The sequence below is a fragment of the Bos taurus genome, chromosome 22 (genome assembly GCF_002263795.3).
Source record: "Bos taurus isolate L1 Dominette 01449 registration number 42190680 breed Hereford chromosome 22, ARS-UCD2.0, whole genome shotgun sequence".
Taxonomy (NCBI): domain Eukaryota; kingdom Metazoa; phylum Chordata; class Mammalia; order Artiodactyla; family Bovidae; genus Bos; species Bos taurus.
This window is the reverse complement of record NC_037349.1, coordinates 54,506,041-54,523,672: the sequence shown is the minus strand read 5'-3', so window position 1 is coordinate 54,523,672 and position 17,632 is coordinate 54,506,041. Positions and strand designations below refer to the sequence as shown.

At 55.0% G+C, this 17,632-nt stretch overlaps 1 protein-coding gene and 1 long non-coding RNA gene across 20 annotated transcripts in view; one reads left to right on the top strand and one right to left on the bottom strand.

Annotated features, from left to right (window-relative positions):
• The window catches only part of ATP2B2 (ATPase plasma membrane Ca2+ transporting 2), a 381,296-nt gene that overhangs the window by 220,846 nt on the left and 142,818 nt on the right, over positions 1 to 17,632 (top strand). The window contains exon 1 of one of the 19 annotated variants that reach the window (XM_024982976.2): positions 15,753 to 15,865. The exons of the other annotated variants lie outside the window; for them this stretch is intronic. The gene's annotated coding sequence lies outside the window, so the exon portion shown is untranslated. Of the gene's footprint in view, positions 1 to 15,752; positions 15,866 to 17,632 lie in introns of those variants that run through there. 19 annotated transcript variants of the gene reach the window in all.
• LOC104975597 (uncharacterized) lies at positions 5,923 to 16,866 on the bottom strand. Its single transcript, XR_814663.4, has 2 exons — positions 16,343 to 16,866; positions 5,923 to 6,379 (listed from the first exon to the last, which is right to left on the bottom strand). It is a non-coding gene; the product is annotated as an uncharacterized lncRNA (long non-coding RNA).

Genomic DNA, 17,632 nt, shown 5'->3' with positions numbered 1-17,632 from the left:
GCTGCTCTCCGCTCTTTCCGGAGACCTGGGCTTCCTGTAGCCTCAGTGGGGACCCTCCAGTAAGCCAGACAAGACCTTAGCATCCTCCTTCCAGCTCAGAGTTTTCTTGTTTGAGAATTGTGTTCTTTGGTTTCATCTGGATATTTACTTGGGGTTGGGGGGTTGTGCCTGACTGTTTGAGACCCCATGGACTGCAGCACGCCGGGGGTGTGTGTCGTGACTGAACATGCACTTGCCTGGGAGGAAAGGCTATGCTGGGAACGGGTAAAAGGAAGGGAACCAGCATTTAATGCCCACGGTGTTTCAGGCTCATTACACATTCATTCACTTAACAAGTATTTCTTGGACTTCTGCGCCATGCCAAGCACTGTTTGAGGCAATGGGAATACAGTGGTGAATGATACAGGGAAGCTCTCACTAGTAAATAAAGAATTCCATACAGCAGTGAGTGTTACAAACAAAATTAACCAGGCAGTTGAAGGGGCCACGGGGGCAGCTTGAGTAGGATGGTCAGGGAGACCTTCACTGAGGAGGTGACATTTGAGATGATAAATACCTGGCCGTGCCACCATCAGGGGGAGGAGCAATCCCAACAAAGGAGCCAGCATGTGCAAAGGCCCTGAGGCAGGAAGGAGCTAGGCGTGTTCAGAGACTGAGGCCACATGGCTGCGGTAGAGTGTTCAGAGGGCAGAGAGGTGGGTGAGGCAGAAGGAAAAGTAAGGGGACCGGATCTAGGGGCTTTATAGTTCATGGAACGGGTTTTGAATTTGATCCTTGCCCTGAAAGCAAAGAGGAACCAAAGAGCCTCTTGATGGTGAAAGAGGAGAGTTAAAAACCTGTCTTAAAACTCAACATTCGAAAAACTAAGATCATGGCACCTGGTTGCATCACTTCATGGCAAATAGATGGGAAAACAGTGGAAACAGTGAGAGGCTTTATTTTCTTGGGCTCCAAAATCACTGCAGATGGTGACTGTAGCCGTGAAATTAAAAGATGCTTGCTCCTTGGAAGAAAAGCTATAATCAACCTAGAAAGCATATTAAAAAGCAGAGACATTACTTTGCTGACAAAGGTCCTTATAGTCAAAGCTATGATTTTTCCAGTAGTCATGTATGGATGTGAGAGTTGGACCATAAAGAAAGCTGAATGCCAAAGAATGGATGCTTTTGAACTGTGGTGTTGGAGAAGACTCTTGAGAGTCCCTTGGAGAGCAAGGAGATCAAACCAGTCAACCCCAAAGAAAATCAGTCCTGAATATTCATTGGAAGGACTGATGCTGAAGCTACAATACTTTGGCAACATCATGCAAAGAGCCAACTCATTGGAAAAGACCCTGAGAATGGGAAAGATTGAGGACAGAAGAGGGCAGAAGATGAGATGGTTGGATGGCATCATCGACTCAATGGACATGAGTCTGAGCAAACTCCAAGAGATGGTGTTGGACAGGGAAGTCTGGCGTGTTGCAGTCCATGGAGTCACAAACAGTCGGACACAACTTAGAGACTGAACGACAGCTGAAGGGCCTTAAGCAGGGGTGAGACTCACATACAGGCCCCTTTGGCTGCTGTGTGGGAAGAGGTTCTCATTTGATTCAATCCTTGCAACAGTTCTGAGCAGTTGTTGAGGAAATTCCCATTTTGCAGACAGAGAAACTGAGTTGCCCAGCTAGTAAGTGACAGAGCAGGTTCCGAACCCGCATCTGCATGACCAAGTCCTGCACGTGATCAGCGGGCACTCACACAAGGCCCCTGGATGGGGGGACGGTGGGATGCAGGTGGGATTGCAGGGTGCTGATGTGGCCCCTGCCCTGTGCATCTTTGTGTCCCCCTCATCTCATTCACCACCTCTCAGCCCCATTTCCAGAGGTAGCAGATTCTGCCAGAAACTTCTGCAAAGGCCTTCCCCCGCCACTGGCACACAGCAGCCTTGCAGACTGATTGTCCAACTCCCAGGCTCTGAGAGCTGATCCTGGGCTAAGGGACTGGCCCGGGACCAGGGGAGCAAGCAGGCCAAGACAGGGGGTCCACAAGCCAGCCTCTGTGACTCTATGGAGTGGGCAGTGGGGATGGGCAGCCCTTTTCTTCCCAACCCCACTTCACCCTCATCCCTGTCCACCCCTGGAGAAAATGTGGAGACAGGCAGAGTAAATTTGGTTTCTTTGCTGTAATCACAAGGGCCTGCTTTAGACACAAGGAGACAAGCTGAAAGCAAAAGTGGCTGGAGGCAGGAGAGGAGCCTGCTGAGGGTTCACCCAGCCAGGAGGGGCTGTGCCAGGTGCACTCAGCTTGCCCTGAGCAGCCGCCGGGGAAGGGGGCACAAAACCATCCCTTGCCTCCTCTTTTAAGCCCCCTGCCACCCCATTGCTCCCCACCTGCACCCTCCTCAGTGCACAGCTCAGGGGTAAAGGCCCTGGCCGTGTCACCCACCAGCCAGGTGGCCTCACCACTCTGAACCTAGTTTCAGCAGCTGTAAAATGAGCTGATAAACCTTTCCAGGCAGGACTTTAGTGAGGGAGCTGCAAGAGGCCCTAACCTCAGAGCCTGGCATGTATGCGGCCCCGTGGACTGCAGCCCGCCAGGCTCCTCTGTCCATGGGATTCTCCAGGCAAGCACATTGGAGTGGGGAGCCATCTCCTCCTCCAGGGGATCTTCCCGACCCAGGGATTGAACCTGTGTCTTTTGCATCTCCTGCATTGGCAGGTGGGTTCTTTACCGCTACCGCCACCTGGAAGCCCAGCACATACCAAGTGCTCAGTTTAAAAAGTAGACAGTGCTTCTCTGATGGCAGGGATGATAATGGCCACCCAGCCTCCTAACACCTCACCGCCTCACCTCACCGCCCCACCGCCTCGTCTGACTGGGTCCTGACCCAGGCGCTTTCACAGAGGGGGTCCACCCGGGTCGGGTCTGCCTAGGGTCTGCTCCAGGCCAGCCTCTGGGCCCAGCGCTCCTAGCTCATTCTCATTCCCACCCTCAGGACGACAGTAGAAGGGCCGGGGCTGCCACCCCCACTGCATGGCTGAGGAAATAGACTCTGAGCTGTGAAGGCATCTGCCTAAGGGGGCAGAAACCCAGGTCTGCTCAGGAAGTCGCCACTGTCCCTAACCTGCAGGGTTTCTTCCTAGGCTATCTTGGAGGCTGTGGTCTCCAATGGGCCTTGATGTATAAGGGAGTTTCCAGCATTGGGAGGAGAGGTTGCAGGCAGTGGGAGGGAGAGGTGATCCTCTGGGTCATTGCGCCCTCTCCTACCATACGTAGCAGGGAGTTGGGGCCCTGGGGGCCTCTGCAGGACAGGGTGAGGGCCTGGTCAGCCCAGCAAAGGGCGTGAGGTCTGAGCGGGGAGTGGGGCACCTGGGGACAGTGGGCAGGAACCACCAAGGCAGCAGCGGGTAGCGGGTGCAGTGGGTGGGTGTGTAGAGCTCAGACTGCCACCGAGACCCCCAGGGATGGCTGTGGGCGGGGGTCGCCTCCCCAAGTTCCTCACCTTTGTCCAGACCCCGCTGTCTGTCCCTTCCTTTCCCAGAAGGCAGCTGGGCGAACCGCGTGCCCGTGGGAGAGGCAGAGAGTGGCTGGGTGGTGAGGAGGCTGCGATCTCACCCACACGCTCCCACCCTCTAGGACCTGTGGGTCCTTTTTCTCCCTCTGGGCCCTTTAGATTGCTCAAGAGTTCCCATGGGCTCAGTCTCTCTGCTCCCTTCCTGGCCTCAGAACTCAGGAGACCCAGTGTCAAAGCCAGCCACACATCACCACGTGTTTCAGACCTTAAAGAGCTGCCCACCCCCTGCCTCCTTTCCCAGGGGAGGAACTGGGCTCAGAGAGGTCTAGTAACTGCTCAAGGTCACACAGCGAGTGGGTGGCAGAGGAAACGGACTCCAGGCTTGTGACGGGCGTCCGGGGAAGTGACTGCTTTGTTCTTCCACACATCCCTCCAAGAGAGGAAAAGCTCCCCATTTTTCCTTGAGCCCTGGGCCTCTGGTGCCCAGCTCCATGCTGGGGGGCCGATGCCCACACGCTGGCCCGGGGCCCTACCGTGGGCGGCTCCAGCGTCTGCCAGGACTGCAGCGGGCCCAGTCCAGCCATTTGGGTTTGGAAGTCTTTTCAGGAGAGGTGTTTGGAGAGTGGCCAGCAGGTCTTTTCCACCACCGTGGAAATTTCCAACGATGGAATTATGAAAACCTCCTGTGGCCCTTCTGCCGCCCCACTTTGTTATGAAAAAACAACTCCTTGGTGGCCAGGCAGGGGGAGAGCAGATTAGATCCCAGAATGAAGAACTCCCCAGCGAGAGACTCCCGAGTAGATCACTGGGAGGACCCAGGAGATGGTGGTTCAAAGTCCCGGCAGCCTCTCCGGAAGGGGTTTCCAGCTGTTCTGCACCAGGAGCTGGGGTTGGTGTCGACATCACTGTCGGTCAGTGAATGCTGATTGGTGGTGAGACAGGTAGATAGGTGGGTGGGTAGTGTAGAAGGAAAGGAGGAAGGGAAGCCATTCGATAGGACGGGCTTCCCTAGGAAACATCCGGACCATGGGACCTTGGTCAGTCCCCTCACTCCGGTGCTGTCTGACTTCCAAAACATGGACACGATTGTACCTACCACTCCTGGAGAAGTGGATCATGGCAACCCACTCCAGTACTCTTGCCTGGAGGACTCCATGGACAGAGGAGTCTGGCGGGCTACAGTCCATGGGGTCATGAAGAGTCACACACAACTGAGCAACTAAATAGCAGACATACCTACCGTGCAAAGTGGGAATGAGAACTAGCGTGTGGGAAATTCCAGGCTCTGTGAACAGCAGAGACAGCCCTGACTCTGTCTCTCTGAGCTGTGTCGCCTGGGGCAGGCGACTTCGCCTCTCTGGGCCTCAGTTTCTTCACGCACGCAATGGAGATGAGAAAGAGCTCCCGTCACCAGGGTTGCCTGCAGGGGCCGGATGAGAGTCCTTGGCCTGGGGAAAGCATCACCCCACCCCGCACTGTTGTTCCGCTGATTCTGATAGTGACTTGGGGGGCAGGGAAGGCAGCAAGTCTGTGATGGCAGAGGGGCCTTTCTATTGACTGTGGGGGGAAGGAGGCTTCAGTTAGGCCCCAGTGGGTGGGCAGAAGACAGGCTTTTCCAGCTCAGTCACAGGGCTGAGGACCAGCTGCAAAGGCAGCTGTGATTGACAGGCCTGCAGAAAGCCAGGGGGGTCTGGACCGGAAAAGCCTGGGGACGCACAGGTCGGGGCAGCAGTCGCCACACGCTGGGGGTTCTGGTCTCAGCGCACCTCGAGTCCAGCCCCTGCACCGCCCACTCTCTCCTTCCTCTCACCACCAGCCTGGCCGAGAGCAGGTTGCTCTTGGGTTAGTTCTCACCCCTCTGGGTAGGGTGAGGTGAGGGGTTGAGCTGCTCTGGGCCCAGACACGGCCGAGGCTGAGGGTCAGTTGGCATCAGCAGAGCGAGCTGTGACTGGGGCGTGTGCACAGCGGTACAGTGACGGGCTTGACTTTCAGATGGATTCCAGTCCTGCTTCCCCAGCCGTGTGGCCTGGGCAAGGTGCCCAAGCCTCAGGCTCCTCGTCCGTAAAATGGGGATAATAGAGCCCAGCTCCCAGGCTGCTCATGAGGGGGAAACAAAACAGTCCGCGTAAACACAGGGTGGCCCCGCCTGGCCCAGGGCTGGCACTCATTTACCCACTCAGCCGGGCACTGGTTACCTGCTGTGCGCCAGCCCTGGTCTGAGAAATGGGGTTTTATAGTAAACCAACTGAGCAGTCACGGGTGATCAAATCGTCCAGGGCGTTCTGGCCTTAGAAATAGAAGTCCTGCATCTCAGAAACCAACCCCACCCCACCGCCCATTCTCAAGCTAATCAGGACAGTGGGGCATCCTAACACAATCTCTACCCTAGTGGACGGAGATGGACAGTAAGTAAACACATACTGTTCATGATGGTTGAAGCAGTTATTTTTTTAAAAATAAGCCAGAGTAAGGGAGTAGGGGGTGATGATCAGGCTTGTCACTGTTGATGGGGTGGGAAGGGCAGGCCTCTCTAAGGAGGTGACATTTGAGCAGGGACCTGGGGCGTATGATATCTGGGAGAATGGGGAGCTACATGGGCAGAAGCCCTGAGGTGGGGGTGCTGGCGTGTCAGAGGAGCAGAAGAGGAGATGGAGAGTGGGGCGAGGAAGGGCTGGCCTTGAATTAATCGGGGCTCCTTTCAGAAGCAAGTAGTATAAATGTCAACTCAAGTTAACTTAAGAAAAATAGACGTGTTGACTTCAGGCATGGCTGTATCCTGGCGCTCAAACGACTTTTCTCATTCGTCATCTCTGCTTGCATCTGTGTTATCGTCATTCTCAAGAAGGTCACAGCAGCCCCAGCTAGGTGACCTATGTGTCTGTAACTGCAAAAAAAAAAAAAGATGCTCTGCTGTAAGATCCAGCATGGCAGATGGGAGCAGGCTGGGCAGAGATCATGAGAGAGAAATATGTGGGAGGGGAAGGGAGCCATCTGCAGAGCCAGAGCACTTGGGTCCAGTCTTGTAGAGTCTGGACTTTGAACTTCATTCTGAGTGTGCTGGAAGCCATAGAAGGTTTTAAACAGGGAAGTGACCTAATCCAGTTTATGTTTTAGGAATTGTCAGTCTCGTTGTGTGGTGAAGCAATTGTCAGAGCGAGGGATTAGCAGAGAAATCGATGAGGAGGCTAGTGTGGTCACTCAGGTGGGCTTTCATGATGGATGTAGAGGTGGAGGGAAGGAGATGGACCAGGAGTTGGGGAGCACTGGGAAGAGAGCCTGGACAAACCTGGGGTTGAGATGGGAGTAGGGTCACTGGGAGAGACTTGGAAGAGTCTCAGCCCTGAAGGGACTGGGGTGTGGGAGGGAGCTCTGTGTCAGGGACAAGACGACAGGCAGCCCCTAGAGGTAGGGCCTGTTTGCCCAGATTGCATGAGCCCCCTTAGCAGGAGGAGTCCTTCTGGACTCCTCTCCCAGTTAGGGGCCCACTGAGCCTGGAGCCTGGAGCCCCCTTCCTCAGCTTGAGGAAAGGAGAGTTGAGGGGGGCAGGCAGCCCACCCAGCAGACAGCAGGAAGCCCAGAATTGAGGAAGACCCTCCTTCAGCCATGGCCATTCATTGCCCCTTCCTTCACTGCTGGGTCCATGGCAGGACATATCCCCTGTGAAGCAACATCAGGGTCCTAGGTAGGCCCCAGAGCTTCTCAGGACCTGGCCTGGCCTCCTCTTGGTGCCTAAGGGCAGCTCAGGGGGTCTGCCCTGCCTCCCAGGGGGACTTACTCAAGTCTCATGCAAGATAAGAGTTGCCTAGGATCTAGGCTTGTAGTGGGAAGTGGGCCCAGTGTGGGCCCACCCACCTCTGACTCACCAGGCTAGAGTAAGTCTCATGCCATTTCCAAACTTTCAACAAGAAAAAAAACAAATGTTCAAGCAGATAAGTCATGAGCATTTTTTTCTAAGGTTTCTGCTCTTACTGGGCTTCAGGTATGGCTAGATCAAAGTATATCTGAGTTAAGCCTCCCAGGCATGTACCTGAGGGCAATTCCCAAAGACTGCATGCCTCAAAGGGGGCTTGGGTCTCCATGTATCATTCTAGGGATGTGTCTGTGCCCAAACCTGGCAACTAATGAACTGAAGAGACTAAGGCACAGAGAAGCTAGGAGAGTGGCTGGATCTGGGGGCATGGCTGGGCTCAGGGTCGTCTCCAGAGCGCTTGTTTGGGGCTCAGCACTTTCACATACATCATCTCTTCTAATATGACAGTCTTAGAAGGGAATGTTGTAATCCCCACTCTATGGATGAGGAAACTGAGCCTGAGAAAGGGCCTGCCTGTGTTTGTCATGCATAATAAGTTCAAAATGAGTGCTCCCCCCTGCCCTCCAGAAATGATGAGTATCACAGCTTCCCATCTTAGAAAGAATCTTGTAAAGCAAGGCAATCAATCTTTTCACTCCAAGCATCCACCCTCCCTCCCTCCCTCCCTTCCTTCTTTCTTTCCTTTATTCCTGAATGATTTACAGATGATCTACTACATACTCACACTGTGTGAGGCCTTAGGAATGTGTAACAGTGATTAAAAAACAGACACGGGCCCTGCTCTCAGTGGTCTAGTGTCGAACATTAATCCAACACTCACGCGAATGCGTATGAAACACAACCAGAGTACATAGTAGGTGAGTCCGGGAAGGGCCCCACGAGGAGGTGGGATTGAGCAGAGTATAGGAGGGTGAGTAGGAGTTTGCTGGGTGCTTCTGGGGCGGGAGCAGCATTAGCATTCAGGCCCGGGAGCAGAACAGACAAAGGCCTGGTGGGGAGAGTGAGCAGCGTGGCTGGAGAATGAGACAGTGAGGGAATGCGGTGTTGGGTGGGGCTGGTGGACCTGGGGTGGGCCACCTGGGGCTTCGAAGGTCACAGTGAGGACTTTTGTCTTTATCCTAAGAACAAGATGAGGAGGATGTGGTATAAACAGACTTGCTTTTCCAAGTGGAAGGGGACAGGTCAGTTAAGGGGCTCCTGCACTCACCCAAGCAAGAGATGAGAAAGACTTAGAGCAGGGGCTGTGGAGACGCAGTGCGGGGAGTGGCTTCAAGGAAATGTGCATGCTAAGTTGCTTCAGTCGTGTCCGACTCTTTGCGACCCCATGGACTGTAGACCCCCAAGCTCCTCTGTCCAAGGGATTCTCCAGGCAAGAATACTGGAAGGGGCAAAACCAACAGGACTTGGATGATGGAGAGGAAAGGGACAGGGTGACTCTTGTGTTCTGAGCTGCCCACCTGGAGAGAGGACAAGGCCTTTCATGGGGACAGTGAACCCCACGGGAGAATGAGGTGGGGGTAGAGAAGGTTAAGGCTTGGATTTCAGATAGGACCTCCTATCTCACACCATGCACACACTGAACTGAGGGAGAAGAAAACAGAGTGTGTGTGTGGGGGGGGTGGGGTTGGCAATTATTTCTTCATCCCAAAACAAAAGGATAAGCAACAAAAGAAAAACTGGTTAAACTGGACTTCACCAAACTCAAAAAGTTTTATGCAGCAAAGGATACTATCAACAGAGTGAAAAGATGATCCATGGAATAAGAGAAGATACCTGCAAATCATATCTCTGATAAGGGACTTATATCAAGAACTCTTGCATCTCAACCAAAAAAATAAAGCCAAACAACCCAAATCGAAAATGAGCAAAGAACTTGAACAGACATTTCTCCAAAGATGATATGCACATGGCCAATAAACACACGAAAAGATGCTCAACATCACTAATCATTAGGGAAACGCAACTCAAAACCACCATGAGGTTTCACTTCGCACCCATTAGGATGGCTATTAAAACAAAACAGAAAATTACAAGTATTGGCAAGGATGTAGAGAAATCGGGACCCTTGTGCATTCTTGGTGGGAATGTAAAGTTGTATAACTGCTATAAGAAATTGTATGGTGGTTCCTCAAAAAATTAAACCTAGAGTAGCCGGACAATCCAACAATTCTGCTCCTGGATATATACCCCAAAGAACTGAAAACTGATATTTTCACATCCATGTCCATAGCAGCATTATTGGGGAAGCTGCCCACATGTCCACCAACAGAAGAAAGGATAAACAAAATATTGTTTATACATATGATGGAATATTATTCAGCCTTAAAAAGGAAGGAAAGTCTGACACATGCTGGACCATGGATGAACCCTGAAGATGCCAAGTGGAATATAGCACAAAAAGACAAATACTGTGCAATTCCACAGGCATGAGGTCCCTAGCATAGTCAAAATCGTAGAGACAGAAACTTGAATGGTGGTGCCAGGGGCTGGCGGGGAGGAGGGAGTGGGGAGACAGTATTTGATGGGCACAGAGTTGCAGCTGGGGAAGATGAAAAAGTTCTAGAAACAGATGGTGGTGATGGTTGTACAAGAGTGTGAATGTCAGTGCCACTGAGCTGTACAGTTCAAAATGGTTAAAATGAAAACTTTTGTTTTCACCGCGATAGGAGGAGGAGTAGGTGAGAAACGTTGAGGCGACACGTAGATCTGAACGTAAACGCTGCAACTCTAAAGCCTCTAGAAGGAGACGCAGGAGGACCTCTTCACCACCTCGGAATAAAACATAATTTTCAGAAAAGACACAGAAAAGTGTTTATCATAAGAGAAGAAACAGACAAGTTGGACTCGAGATGGGTTGAGCGTGACGTGTGGGGACATCGGGGTAGCGGGGCCAGGTACGAAGCTGGTTGTCGATTGTAGTGAGACCTGGGCGGGAGGACCCACACGTGAGACCCCCGCAGTCAGCTGATATTTCCAGCCACAGTCTGCCCTCGGGGCCCCCAGTGGGGTCACCCACATGACCCGCCAGTCTAGAATAAGTGCCTTCGGGCCACTTCTAGAATGGGTCTAGCTGTGGATGTCCAAGCAGATGAACCCCTGCGTGTTTTCTCAAGGTATCTTCTCTGAGTGCCATCTCACTGGGCTGTGGCTTACACCGTCCGTCTGCTTCTCGGGCCATTAGGGTGCATTTGTGACAAGAGCTCTCTGCACTGCACTGCTGCCTTCACGCCCATCCCCGGGGCTGATGGAGGAGTCAGATGAAATCTCATTTCCTCGAACTAGAGGCTGATCAATTAAGGCGACAGGAACTTGCTGATCTGGAAGAATTAGATACTGGTCTTGGGTAAGACCAGTATCTGAGCTATTTCTGCTCAATGCACTCTGGCGTGATTCTCAAGTAGCCTTGCCTTGCTGAGGGCCCCCAAACCTGGGGTTGCAGCCTCAAATCTTGCTCTCTCTAACCATGCCCAGGCCCCTGGATTTCCTGGCTCTGCCATCTTGATACTGTTCCTACATGGCATTCATTGGCAAAGCAGGGAGTTGACTTGGCCCCACCATATAGTGATTCCAGCGGGGTATTTGTGGGACAGAGGGGTCAGGGACTGCTTTGAGAAGCTGGTGAAGGCCGCAGGCTTCCTCTTAGGGGAAAAAAATGTAAATCTACACAGACCTTTACAAACGACCTTTACATGGACCTCAGCTAAAGGCAGCCTGATTGCGGCTCCCTGCAAGGGTGCCAAGGCTACCCTAATGCTTTTCTGCTTTGCCCTCTGGTTATCTTCAGGGGGACACATAATTCATGCAAATTTTGCAGATGGAGAAACTGAGATTCAGAGGAGTAACCCTAACTGCTTGCCTGGTCCTGGAAGGAGTAACTGGGCTTGTGAGCTGGGAATTCCCAGACTGTTTCTTCTCGGTACAGTTGAGAGTTCCTACCCCACCCTCTCATCCCCAGTTTCTCTGAGCGAGAGGAAGGGGTATAAAGTGGTTGGTGGTGAGAGGCTTGACCCCCAGAGTGTGGAGCTTTTGCCTGAATAACCTTTGAGTCCCCAGCATCCAACTCACGGCCCCAGAACCTACTGACTGAATGACAAGTAAGAGAATGCATGGGGCGTTGCAGAGAGAGGGGCCTTTGGCCCTTGGAGACAGAGATGCTCCTAGTCATCAGTGCTGTCCATCCTAGCTCTGTGATCTGGGCCTCTCCCAGCCTTAGTTTCCCTGTCTGTAAAATGGGAACATCGACACTCCTCTGACAGCTGTTGGGAAGATGAAAGGAGACAGCTGTGGGACAGGGACTCTGCACGATGTGTCACAGCCGTTGTCACACGTTGCCTCCCCCAAAGCCTGGGCACACACATGAAAATGTCCCCATCTTGTAGATGAAGAAACGGAGGCCCAGAGCAAGGCAGCGATGTGCCCAAGGCCACGTAGAAGTAGCTGGTCTCGAATCAAGAGTCCAGGTCTGTGCCCTTGAACAAACGCATGGTGCCTGACACCTACGAGGCGGTCATTAAATGGCCAAGGTGCCTCCCCCCGACCCCAGCCCACCAGCTAGAGGGGGCTTTCTGCAGGAGTCTGTGGGTGGTAACATCAGACACAAGACAGAATAAAAATGACCTCGGAGCACGCAGGGGGCTTCCCTGGTGGCTCAGCAGTAACGGATCTGCCTGCAGTACAGGAGATTCAGGAGACTCGGGTTCGATCCCTGGGTTGGGAAGATCCCCTGGAGGAGGGCATGGTAACTCCAGAATACCACTCCAGTATTCTTGTCTGGAGAATCCCACGGCCAGAGGAGCCTGGCGGCTACAGTCCACAGGGTCGCAAAGCATCAGACTTGACTGTGCGGCTGCTTGGGAGTGTGCGGAAGCTTTGTTGTGACCCCTCCAGACACGCCCCGCCCCCAAGGCCTCTCTGATTTCCTGCACAGTTGAGTCTCTAGTCCTGGGGCGAGGCAGCAGTGAGGACAGAGAACCTGATTGCACCTCGCTCCGATTTTGTCTTTTCACTTTTTCCCTTTGCTGCCGCAACAGCAGGTGAGAGGCCCGGGGAGTGCCCAGCAGCCGCCCCTCATTCTCACGCCCACTCACCTCCTCCCTGTGTGCAGCTTCCTTCCTGTGAGTCTGTTCAGAGCCGCAGCCCAGGCTCAGGGTGGAAAGGATGGGATGAAGTCCACTTTCTCAGCACCCCACCCCCATCTCCACCGCCATAGATCAGATGCACTCCTGCGACTCATGGGTGATGCAGGGATGGGTGCTTAGTGCAGGGCGGCTCTCTGTGAGCCTCGGGCGTGCTGAGCCCCAGAGACGCAAGATGGACCGGCCTCCGCCCCCTCGCCCAAGGGGCTCCCAGAAAGACAGTGATAATATAGTGTGTCCAGAAGGCCACAGAAGCACAGAGGCAGGGTGGCAAAGAAGTCTGCCCGGGGGGTTAGAGAACGCTTTAGAAGAGCCAGAGTTAGAATTAGCCTTTGCCTAAAGGAGGACTTAGGCGGGGGAGCTGCCCGAACTAAAGCCTGGAGGTGTGAAACTTCACAGGGTGCTTCTTATGATGGGAGGAAGGATCTGAGTGAGCAGCCGAAGGACGTGAGACCGGAGAAGTTGGCAGGACCCACGTGTGTCAAGCTACAGGTGACGAGCCTTGTCCTGAGGGCAGTAGGGACCCACTGACGGCTTTGAGCAGGGAGTCACCCGACGGGTCAGCCAGGAGGCTTCGTGGCTCTGTCCTCCTCCCTTGGTGATCTCATCCAGCCCCATGGCTTTAAATACCATCTTTTAAGCTGCTGATGCCCATATTTCTATCTTCAGCCCGCGTCTCTCTTCTGCACTCCCAGCTCATCATCCAACTGGCCACTTGGCACCTCTACTTGGACATCTCACAAGCATCTCAAAGTTAACAAGTCCAAAAAGAATTCTTGATCGTGCCCACTCACCCTCCCCCACCCCCCAAAAACTCACTCCTTCCCCAGCTTCACATCCCAGTAAATGGCACCGTCACCCAGCCTCCTCCTACAGGCAGAGCCCTTATCGGCCAGGCTCCTCCGCCTCCGTCTCCCCGGCTCGTCCTCTGGGTTCTGCTTCCTATCTGCCACCTGCCCACGTGTCCTCAGCAGCTCTGCCGCCCCTACAGCCGGCGCCCCATCCCCGCCCGCCTGGATGACGCAGTAGCTGCTCTTTCTTCCCGCTCTCACCCCGACGTTGTCGCCTCCAAAGGATGATGGGTTTTACAAAAAGCAAAGGCTTGTGCTAACCTGCCACCTAAAAGTCTTCAGAGGTATTCCTCTGCACCTGGAATAAAATTCAGCCTCTTCACCATCGCCGTGAAGCTTCACACAGTCTAGCCCCTGCCCTTTTCTGAACTCGCCTCTCTCACAAGTCTCAGTCATGCTTTGGGTTATTAAAAGCGTGTCCCACCCCACTTGCTGCCTCAGGGTCTTTTCCTCCACTGTCCCCTCTGCCTGGCACCTGCTGGCCCCAGCCCTTTGCCTGTCTACTTGGCAAAACAAGTTCCCCCGGCAGTTGGTCGTAATGTGGTCGTCACTTCATAGTGCTTTTCACAACCTGTCTTTTCCTACAGAAGCAAGTTATGATGTGCCTGGCACACAGTAGGTGCTCATTAAATAAATCTTGAGTTAGTAAATGAGAGAAGGCCAGAGCAGAAGCGGGCCTAGAAGCAGGAGGTCAGGGGAGAGAACCTGAGAGGGTGGTTAAAGGACAAGTAGAGGAAGGAACTAGCTCCCCGGGGGACGTGTAGACTCGACCTGAGAGGCACTGGGGAGCCATGGAAGGATCCGGAGCCGAACCCTGGGAGTGGAGTGATCCCTGGAGCGGGGAGGCCGTGTGCCAGGTGGCCACGTGACTGGGTTCTGAAATCAGGCTGCCTGGGCTCAAACCTTGGTTCTGCAACTTCCAGACGTGAAACCACAGCAAACCCCCTCAGCCTCCCTGTGCCTCGGTTTCTTCCTCTATAAACCAGGGCCTGTTCCTGAAGCCTCCGTGTCCAGCAGCCGAGAGGCTCCATGGGAGGGCGCGTGTACATGTTTTCTTGCTCAGTAGACATGGAGCTCACAGTCTGATGGGGGAGATCGACAGATACACCCCGACCGTGGGTCCCCAGGATGAGCGCTGGACCGGATGGACCAGCCAGGGCCTGTGTGAGCAGAGAATTTAATCTCGGAGGTCAGGGAAGGCCTCCCGGCAGAAGTGACATTGGATTTTGGGGAGACAGTTTCCTTGAGAGAATATTTTTGAGTCAGCAGCCACTGGCCCGTGAACAAGGGAGGAGGGGGTGGGTTCTGGCTCCTCAGCTCCCAAAATAACCCGGATCCGAGGGCGGACAGCCCGGCAAGCCCCGGGAGCCGCTACCAGCCCTCTCCTGGCTGGGCTCCGGCGACCTTGGAGCAGTCCTTGCCCTGCCCTGGGCCCCCAGCTGGCCAGGGGCTGGAGGGAGGGATGCCCACGCCAGAGACGGGGGCCCCCGGCCGAGGGGGCTGGGGAGTTAGTGCGGGCACATGGCCCAGGCCCCCTCTCTCCGATACAGGACCCGGAGCCGCCCCGTGAGAGCGGACATGTCTGCGTTTCGCCTTCTGGGCCGGCCGCTCAGCCACCGGGGCGGAGAGGACGCAGGCCCGCTCCTCCGTCTCCTTCCGCGCTGTGTCACCCGGCGTCCCAGTTTCTCTGTGTCTCTGCGTCGGTCCTTTTGGCTCCGTGTCCGTCTGTCCGTGTCCCTCCCTCCCTCTCTCTCTCTCCTTCTCTTCCTTCCTCCTCCTGGCCACCTCCCGGCCCCCTCCTTCCTCTCTCTCTCACTCTCTCTCCTTATCTGCTCTTAAGTCCACCTCTGTTCCTCCCCTCCTCCCCCTCCTCCCCTCCTCCCCTCCTCCCCCTCCTCCCCTCCTCCCCCTCCTCCCCTCCTCCCCCTCCTCCCCTCCTCCCCCACCTCCCCTCCTCCCCCTCCTCCCCTCCCACCCCAGCCTCTCAAGTTCCTCTCTGCCTTACAGCTTCTCTTTCTCCCCTTTCTTCCCCCTCCACGCCCCTCCTCCCCCTCCAGTGGGAGGCATCCTGGAACATACACACACACGCACACGCACATGCACACACACACCCACTTGCACACGCACACGCACTTGTACACATGCTCTTGAGCCCAGCATTCTCCCGCAGTCTCCCACGCTGGCCAAGCCTGGTGCAGCACACAGAGATGGGGCAGGGCTGCCCAGACGTGTGGGTGTCGAGGCTAACGGAGGCAGTAGGGGAGAGGTCCCGGCCTCCTCCACTTCCCTCAGCCCTGCACTCAGAGCTGGGGGCCGGAGGTGGGGTAGTGGGGTGGAGAGGTTCCTGAGCTGTTTCCTCCCCTCTGTGCAGCTGTGGGCTTCCCGGCCCTTGGACGGCGGGTCAAGTCATTGGGCCCATTCAGCAGAATTATAAATAGCAGCGTGTGCCGGGACTGGCCCACAGAGCAGCCCCGGCCGCCACAGGGCCCCCGGGCCCCCCGTCGTCCTCCGCCCTCCAGCCATCCCTCTGAGGCCAGGCCTCCCCCTCCCGTGCGCTGCCGGCGGGTCCCCAGGTCAGTATCCGATGTGCTGTCGCCATGGCAACCCGCCTGTCTCCATCCAGCCCAGGCTCAGGTTGCTGGAGGTGGGGGGTATGGGCCACTGAAAAAAGAGGTCTGCTGGAATCAAAGGTCATGGCTCAGTGCTGGGGCTTGCTGGCTCTCTTGCGGGCTGGAAAATGGGGTCCTGTCCCCCAGAAATCTCACGCTGCCGGGGAGGGGTGGGGCAGAGATGGCTGAGGCTGGGAGGCCTGGAAGCAGGGTGCTGCCAGTGAACTGGGCAAAGTAGGTCAGCCGAGGCCTTGAAGCCAGAGAGACGTGGGTTCAAATCCTGCATGTCTGCCTACTACTTAGGTCACCTGGGGACCATCACTTAATCCTCTGGGTTCAGCATCCTCAGAGTTGGGTCGGGAAGACTGTTACGCCTCTCTCTCCGGGGTCTGCTGCAGAGATCAGAGACCACCCTCTGGAGGCGGGTCCCTCAGTCCTTACCTGTCCTCTCCTTCGTCCTCCTCAGCACCAGTGGGAGCAGAGCCTGCAGGCTTCAGAGTCACTCTGACTGGCCTCTGTCATTCACCAGCTTGACGGTTTCCAGCAGGCTGCACAGTCTCTCTGAGCCTCGTTTTCTCCATCTGCAAAATGGGCATGAAAACAAGCATCTGCCCCTCACTGTTGTGTTGAGGTTGAGTTGGGCTGCGGCGGGAGAAGCCACTGGCATGGTGCCAGGTGCACAGCCAGTGCCCTGCACACGGCAGCTGCATTTGCCATCACTTTCTGAATTGTTACTTGTCTTCCAGTCTTCTCAGCAAGACGATCCTGCCTTCTTCACTAACTCACTGCTCACTTCAGACAACTCCCTTTCCCTCCCAGGGTTCAGTCTCTCCATCTGCAAAATGGCCACAGGACTACCCCAGTCCTGCCCAGGTCTGAGATTTGTGTATCTCAAGCGGCCCCACTGGGCTGGGCCATATCTATTATTACTAACTGACACCCTCACCCGAGCCTTGTCCTCAGCCCCCGAAACCTAAGCTGCCTAGTTGCCTGGCAACCAAGGCGCGAGCCGGGGAGGCTTGGGTGTCAGGGTGTCCAGCTGCAGCCCCCTCCCTGAGGGACTGGAGCCCCGTCACTGTGGTCACTGTGTGTCCGGGAAGCAGGAGGACTCAGGGATGGGAACTTGAACCAGGGCAGTCTGGGAGCGGCCTCCCGTTCCTCTCATACCTGCCCAGGGCCAGCCTGTCTCAGAGCCCACTTTTCTCGGGGTAAAAGGGGCCATGGGCCTGGGATATTTTTATAGGCAGGTCACGTGGTCAGACTCAGAGAGGGAGAAATCGGAGCTTCCTTGCTCTGCTAACTGATACGGCGGCTGTCACTGTCACCCTCTGCTTGGAAGCCTGCAGCCCAAGTTTGCCCAAAAGCACAGTTGATTCCCTGACCTGCTCCGAGCCCCGCCCTCAGGAGGCCTGATGCTGCTTCCTGGAGCTCTGAGGGCACTTTGCAGGGTCACGTTTAGCCAAGCACATCGCCCGTCTGTCGTCAGGCCTCCCGCATGGCCTCCCCTGTGTCTTCGTTCATTCACCCACCAAACATTTCACTGAACTTGCATCCCAGCTCCGCTGTGTTCTGCCCGAGTGACCTTGGGCAGGTTACTCTACCTCTCTTTGCTTCAGTTTTCTTTTCTGCAAAATGGGATAATGAGAGTACCTGCCTCAGAGTTGTGATGGGGATCCAATGAGATGTTGCTGTTCAGTCGCTAAGGTGTGTCCAACTTTGCGACCTCATGGA